The sequence below is a fragment of the Tachysurus fulvidraco genome, chromosome 11, assembly GCF_022655615.1.
Source record: "Tachysurus fulvidraco isolate hzauxx_2018 chromosome 11, HZAU_PFXX_2.0, whole genome shotgun sequence".
Classification (NCBI taxonomy): Eukaryota; Metazoa; Chordata; class Actinopteri; order Siluriformes; family Bagridae; genus Tachysurus; species Tachysurus fulvidraco.
In genome coordinates, this window is record NC_062528.1 from 1,508,333 (window position 1) to 1,515,832 (window position 7,500).

Sequence of the window (7,500 nt, forward strand, 5' to 3'; positions counted from 1 at the left end):
TATACTTTCCATTGTGCCATAAAGCTCTTCAACCAGCACAGCAAATAGATACTGTAACACACACACACACACACACACACACACACACACACACACACACACACACACACACACACACACACACACACACATGCCCATTAGCCCTGTAGCTCAGAAAAACAGAGCGATGATTTTCTTGCTGCTGTCGTCTTTTTTTCCGACAAGTCAGACTTTACCTGCGAGTCACACGTCAAAGAAACCTGAGTCATAATCCCCAAGGTTACAGCACAGAGGTAAATAGATAGACAGAGAAAAATAGACAGAGAGAAATAGAGAGAGAGAATTATGTAAGCCTCGCTATAATTTGAGACAGCAAAGTGAACACAGATGGTGCTATCAATGAACGTTATCACAAATATCCATGGTTTTCCTCCAGGGATAAACAACGTCCATTCATCCGTCCCTCAATCTTTCATTTATCTAGCTATCCAGAAAAAACAACAACTGCTATCCAGAAAAAAAAAACAAAAAAAACAAAGAGTATGAAATTCAAGTTTATTTGTCACATACACAACCATACACAGTGGCATTATGTCACACTGCATTCTAGATAACATATCTGTAAGTGCAGTTAACCTGACTGCAAACAAAGTCTGTGTTCATGATAATCTGATGGATAAACACAGATTATGTTTTAGATAAGCTGATTTATTTTTATGACTGCAAATGCAATTTTCTAGATAAAACAGACTGTAAATGTGGACAATGTTCTAGATAAAAAGGACTAAATGTGGACAGTGTTCTAGATAAACTGACTGTAAATGTGGACAGTGTTCTAGATAAACTGACTGTAAATGTGAGCAGTGTTCTAGATAAAAAAGACTAAATGTGGACAGTGTTCTAGATAAAAAAGACTAAATGTGGGCAGTGTTCTAGATAAAAAAGACTAAATGTGGGCAGTGTTCTAGATAAAAAGGACTAAATGTGGACAGTGTTCTAGATAAACTGACTGTAAATGTGGACAGTGTTCTAGATAAACTGACTGTAAATGTGAGCAGTGTTCTAGATAAAAAAGACTAAATGTGGACAGTGTTCTAGATAAAAAAGACTAAATGTGGACAGTGTTCTAGATAAACTGACTGTAAATGTGGACAGTGTTCTAGATAAACTGACTGTAAATGTGGACAGTGTTCTAGATAAACTGACTGTAAATGTGGACAGTGTTCTAGATAAAAAAAAGACTAAATGTGGACAGTGTTCTAAATAAAAAAGACTAAATGTGGACAGTGTTCTAGATAAACTGAGTGTAAATGTGGACAGTGTTCTCGATAAACTGACTGTAAATGTGGACAGTGTTCTAGATAAAAAAAAGACTAAATGTGGACAGTGTTCTAGATAAAAAAGACTAAATGTGGACGGTGTTCTAGATAAAAAAGACTAAATGTGGACAGTGTTCTAGATAAACTGACTGTAAATGTGGACAGTGTTCTAGATAAAAAAAGACTAAATGTGGACAGTGTTCTAGATAAAAAAGACTAAATGTGGACAGTGTTCTAGATAAAAAAAAGACTAAATGTGGACAGTGTTCTAGATAAAAAAAGACTAAATGTGGACGGTGTTCTAGATAAAAAAGACTAAATGTGGACAGTGTTCTAGATAAACTGACTGTAAATGTGGACAGTGTTCTAGATAAAAAAGACTAAATGTGGACGGTGTTCTAGATAAAAAAGACTAAATGTGGACAGTGTTCTAGATAAACTGACTGTAAATGTGGACAGTGTTCTAGATAAAAAAAGACTAAATGTGGACAGTGTTCTAGATAAAAAAGACTAAATGTGGACAGTGTTCTAGATAAACTGACTGTAAATGTGGACGGTGTTCTAGATAAAAAAGACTAAATGTGGACAGTGTTCTAGATAAACTGACTGTAAATGTGGACAGTGTTCTAGATAAAAAAAGACTAAATGTGGACAGTGTTCTAGATAAACTGACTGTAAATGTGGACGGTGTTCTAGATAAACTGACTGTAAATGTGGACAGTGTTCTAGATAAAAAAGACAATGTGGACAGTGTTCTAGATAAACTGACTGTAAATGTGGACAGTGTTCTAGATAAAAAAAAGACTAAATGTGGACAGTGTTCTAGATAAAAAAGACTAAATGTGGACAGTGTTCTAGATAAAAAAGACTAATTGTGGACAGTGTTCTAGATAAACTGACTGTAAATGTGGACGGTGTTATAGATAAACTGACTGTAAATGTGGACGGTATTCTAGATAAACCGACTGTAAATGTGGACAGTGTTCACACACAAACACACACACACTCCCCCTGCTCTGCTTCAGAAGTACACACAGAGCCTGCAGATACACACTACACACAAACACTCTCACACACACAGACACGCTTAAAGAGACCGAGGTATGGATGGTTCTGTGTGACTGACAGCTGGTTGAGGTCATGTTGGCAGAGTTTATCTGACATAAGTGAATTAGGAGTAGCAGAACATAAACACACACACATATGCATCCCACGGAAGCATGGCAATCTGAGCTGGTACACCACGAATGGCTGCCATGCAGTATTAACCTTTAATTGCTACGATGCAAGGCAGATCTCCATGGCAACAAAGCTTCTTCTACAGTTCTGCTCCAAGTGTATGTTGGACTGACTAATGCAGCTGAGAAACACTTCACTATCAGTCTTAGAACGGTTCTAGATACTCATTTTATATAAGCAGGCTGTGGTCTAGAAAAATAATCAGTCACAGTGAACAAACTTAATAAATGTTCAGATAAGTCAACATGTTACAAGCCAAAAAATTTAGACACCTCTGTTCTAGAAAAAAAAAATGTTATAAAAGGGTTCTAGATAAACTGACAAACAATAGATAATGTTGCATGAACGAACTGCTGATACAGGATGAATCTAGGGAAGGGGGACCTATAAACAAACAAAAAAATTCTAGAAAATCTATACTGATAAAGTTCTGTCTATATTCTAGATACACTGACAGCAGTTACAGAACTACAAAAGACACAAAATTAAATGTTAAAACTAACAGCCATTTCTTAAGAAGCATATGCTAAATGCATCTTTCTAAAACGTAACGCTCTAGATAAACAGTGCTCTAGATAACCTAGTTAACGGATATATACAGTACATACTCTATATACGTATACGGTGTCTCATAAAAGTGAGTACACCCCTAAGTGAAAATGTCCAAATCGGGCCCAATTATCCCTTTTCTCTCCCTGATGTCATGTGACTCGTTAGTGTTACAAGGTCTCAGGTGTGAATGGGAAGCAGGTGTGTTAAATTTGGTGTTATCTCTCTCACTCTCTACAGTTCATTGAAGGAACCATGAATGCCAACATGTACTGTACTGTGACATACTGCAGAAGAGCATCAGTAACTGACTAACAGGCTGCAGGTCAGTATTCCAACATGATAATGACCCCAAACACACCTCCGAGATGACCACTGCCTTGCTAAAGAAGCTGAGGGTAAAGGTGATGGACTGGCTAAGCATGTCTCCAGACCTAAAACCCTATTGAGCATCTGTGGGGCATCATCAAACGGAAAGTAGAGGAGCTCAGGGTCTCTAACATCCACCAGCTCTGTAATGTCATCATGGAGGAGTGAAAGAGGCCTCCGGTGGCAAACTGTGATGCTCTGGTGAACTCCATGCCCAAGGTCCATGCTAAAGGCAGTGATGGAAAATAATGGTGGCTCAACTGGTTAAGGAACTGGGTTGTTGATTGGAATGGGTTGTTCACTGTATCATAGCTGCCCCTGCACTCAGACCCCAACCTCCTCAGTTGGGGTATGTGAAGAAAAGAATTCCACTGTGCTGTGATGTATATGTGGTGATAATAAAGGCTTCTATTCCCCGTTCTTCTTCTTCTAAAATATTGACACTTTTGGCATAATTTGGACATTTTCACTTAGGGGTGTTCTCACTTCTGTGGACACTTTTGTGGACACTTCCTAGATTCTGTTTTAAAAAAAAAAACATCCTAAGCAAACTCTAGGCAAACCAGCAATAGCTGTGGCTGTTTCTAGATAATCTGCACTTGAAATGCTTGAAGACAAACTACTACAAATTTGCTTCTAGATAAACCTACTAGCAATGCCAGCTTGTTGTAGATCAACTGAAAAGCCAATCTGTTCTAGATAAATCTGTTCACTGTCCATACAAGATAAGAGTTGATAAACCCTAGCTCACCTTAAACCAGAGGTGGCAGAAGTACACACATCTTTTACTCAAGTAGAAGTACAGATAACTTATTTTTTAAAAGACTCCAGTAAAAGTAGAAGTAGTGACTAAACTCTTTTACTCAAGTTAAAGTAAAGAAATATGGGCTCTGACATGTACTTAAGTAAAAAGTCGCTGTTACTACTACCGGTTTAGTGTCATGCTGGTAACTGGACGTCATGTTTTTATATATATATATATATATATATACTCCAAAATTATATATACATATATACATACACACACACAAACACACATTATATATATATATATATATATATATATATATATATATATATATATATATATATATATATATATATGTATATATGTATGTGTGTGTGTGTGTGTGTGTGTGTGTGTGTGTGTGTGTGTGTGTGTGTGTGTGTGTGTGTGTGTGTGTATATATAATTTTGGAGTGTGCTGATGGATATTTGTGTTCATCAGCCATAAGAGTGTTACGAAAGGCAGGCACTGATGTAGGTGATGTAGGGTGGAGTCAGCGTTCACATTCATCCCAAAGGTGTTCAAGAGGGATGAGATCAGAAAACAACCACATATAGCAGGAAAGGTCAGGTGAGCCAATACTTTTGGAAATATAATGTATACCAAGTGTATCACCAAGTCCATATCCCAAACTGTAGGGAGATTCCAGCTCTGTGCTTCAAAACAACTCAAAATTATTGTGATGTTAATTTTTAAAATTAAAATTAATGTTAATTAAATTAAGCACTTCGTGTTTTTTGGGTTGACACCAGGGGCGGTTCCAGGGTTTCATCTTTATGGGGTTTTAGCCCTCAGTGAGAATTTAAAACAAGAAGAGTTCTATATTATATATTATATGACAACTCTGGTAATAAGAATAGTGACATTTCACTGCTTTTGGTTGCCGTCTTTGCGTCTTTCCGCCGATTAACGTTATAGATAAACGCCTCCAGCTCTGACTGCGCGTGCACGCTGCGCGTACCCGTGCGTCTCCGTTCTAATAAAGCAGACAGCTGAAGACGCACTTGTGAAAGACTACAAAACACACGCGTGTAAAAGTATGGAATAAAAGCAAAGTAAAATAAAACGCTCTTGGATCAAACTGATAAATAATTTTCTTTCCCATCGACAACACGTCCTGCATTTTAACGTAATTTTTATTGTTTACTTATGAAAGTAAAAATGATCCTTATAGTTTTAGGGTGGCTGAGATTACAGACAGGAGGCTGAAGCCCCCCTAATAAAGGGCTAGAACCCCCCCTGGGTGACACAATTCGCAACGCATTCGCCAGGAATCCTTTTTGCCGCCTTATATTACAAACATCTCCCTCATATATGGCCATGTGTGTTCAGGAATGTCCTCGTTGTTAGTTACTTTAACATCGGTGACTCCCTCTGAATGAACATTAGCCATTCCTTTTGTAGGCGCTGCTCATTGTTAGCTCCGCTATCCTTAGTCTATGTCTGATAGCCAGTAAATAATACAGTACACCAGTCACATGGGGAAAAAGCCGCACAATGATAGGATGATAGGCTGGAAACAGCGACCAATGAGAAGGAATAATACTAAAAGTAACGAGTCTGTTTGGAAAATGTAAGAAGTAAAAAGTACAGATATTTGTGTAAAAATGTAATGAGTAAAAGTAAAAAAGTTGTCCGAAAAAAAAAATAGCGGAGTAAAGTACTGATACCAGAAAAATGTACTTAAGTACAGTAACGAAGTATTTTTACTCGGTTACTTCCCACCTCTGCCTTAAACTATAAATCATCTCTGGTTACAGATGATGGTTAAATCCAGGTTGAGTTCTAGAAAGACTGCAAGTAAATTCAGGCCTGTTTTACATAGAAACGACTGCAGGAACCAGCCAAGATCGGTTTGGTCACCGGCCAATTCCAGATAAACACATGGATTATGGCACATCTGCTCTACATACGTTGACGGCACATGCAGCTTTAGTTCTTTAGCATCAACGTGCTTTAAATGCAGGTCTTTATTAGCTCAACTTGCTGTACATGGAGGTGTGTTTTCTATAAACTGATGATGAATTCAGTTTGAGTTCTAATAAACTGCCTGGAAATGCAGACCGGTTCTAGATAAACTGACGCTAAATCCTGTATTGTAGACACGTTCATGGAAGATGTCAGAAGCTGTGCTCGGTGGAGAAGGTGCAGCTGCATTTTCACTGGTCATGTCAGACGTGTGTGTGTGTGTGTGTAATCCTGTGTAAATTCTGTACAGAGATAAGACTCCACAGACACACACACACACACACACACACACACACACACACACACACACACACACACACACACACACAGTCTGAACAGACCCAGTATCTGTCTGCAGCTCTGCTAATGTTTGTACTACAAACTACATAATTCATGTTTTGTCTGTTTGACAAAATGGCAGGTGGCCCAACAGTTAAATCCTCCGTGTGTGTGTGTGTGTGTGTGTGTGTGTGTGTGTGTGTGTGTGTGTGTGTGTGTGTGTGTGTGTTATACTTATAGCCCCCTTTCATGAGCAGGAGTATATCCGGACATAAGCTTTATCTCACTCTACGCATTTCATAATAATCTTTCCACATTAGCTAACTAATCCGGTGGATTTGTTCTATTTCTCAGTGACATATACAGAATCTAACCATTGCTTATTCCACTCTACTGATTTTATCAAACAATTTACATTTCCAGCAGATGCCCTTATCCAGAAAGACTTACATTTTAACTCATTTTACACAAATGAGTGATTGAGGGTTAAAGGCCTTGCTCAGGGGCCCAGAACTGGCAGCTTGGTTAACCTGAAATGCAAACTTATTATAAAACATTTCAATCAGAGGTCCAACACCTTAACCACTAAGCTCAACATCCCCCATTTAGGAATGGGGAAGGGGGATGTCATGGCCTAATGGTTAGAGAGTCTGACTCCTAAACATAAGGTTGTGGGTTCGAGTCTCGGGCCGTCCACGACTGAGCAAGGCACCGAACCCCCCCAACTGCTCCCTAGGCGCCACAGCATAAATGACTGCCCACTGCTCTGGGTGTGTGTGTTCACTGCTGTGTGTGTGTGCACTTTGGATGGGTTAAACACAGAGAACGAATTCTTTGTATGGGTCACCGTACTTAGCCGTATGTCACGTCACTTTCACTTATCTTACGTAAATGTGGGGGCTGTTTCATGCGTATCGTTTTCTACAAAAGTCGCCATAACGATAAGATGTTAAACACAACTGTTCAAGTTTCCACTGCTTTTGTGTTTAGGACTAAAGTAGCTGTCTTGTC

General features: G+C 38.7%; 1 protein-coding gene across 2 annotated transcripts in view; it reads right to left on the reverse strand.

Annotated features, from left to right (window-relative positions):
- gucy1a2 (guanylate cyclase 1, soluble, alpha 2) overlaps positions 1-7,500 on the reverse strand; it is a 26,721-nt gene that overhangs the window by 9,325 nt on the left and 9,896 nt on the right. The gene's annotated exons all lie outside the window — the stretch shown is intronic.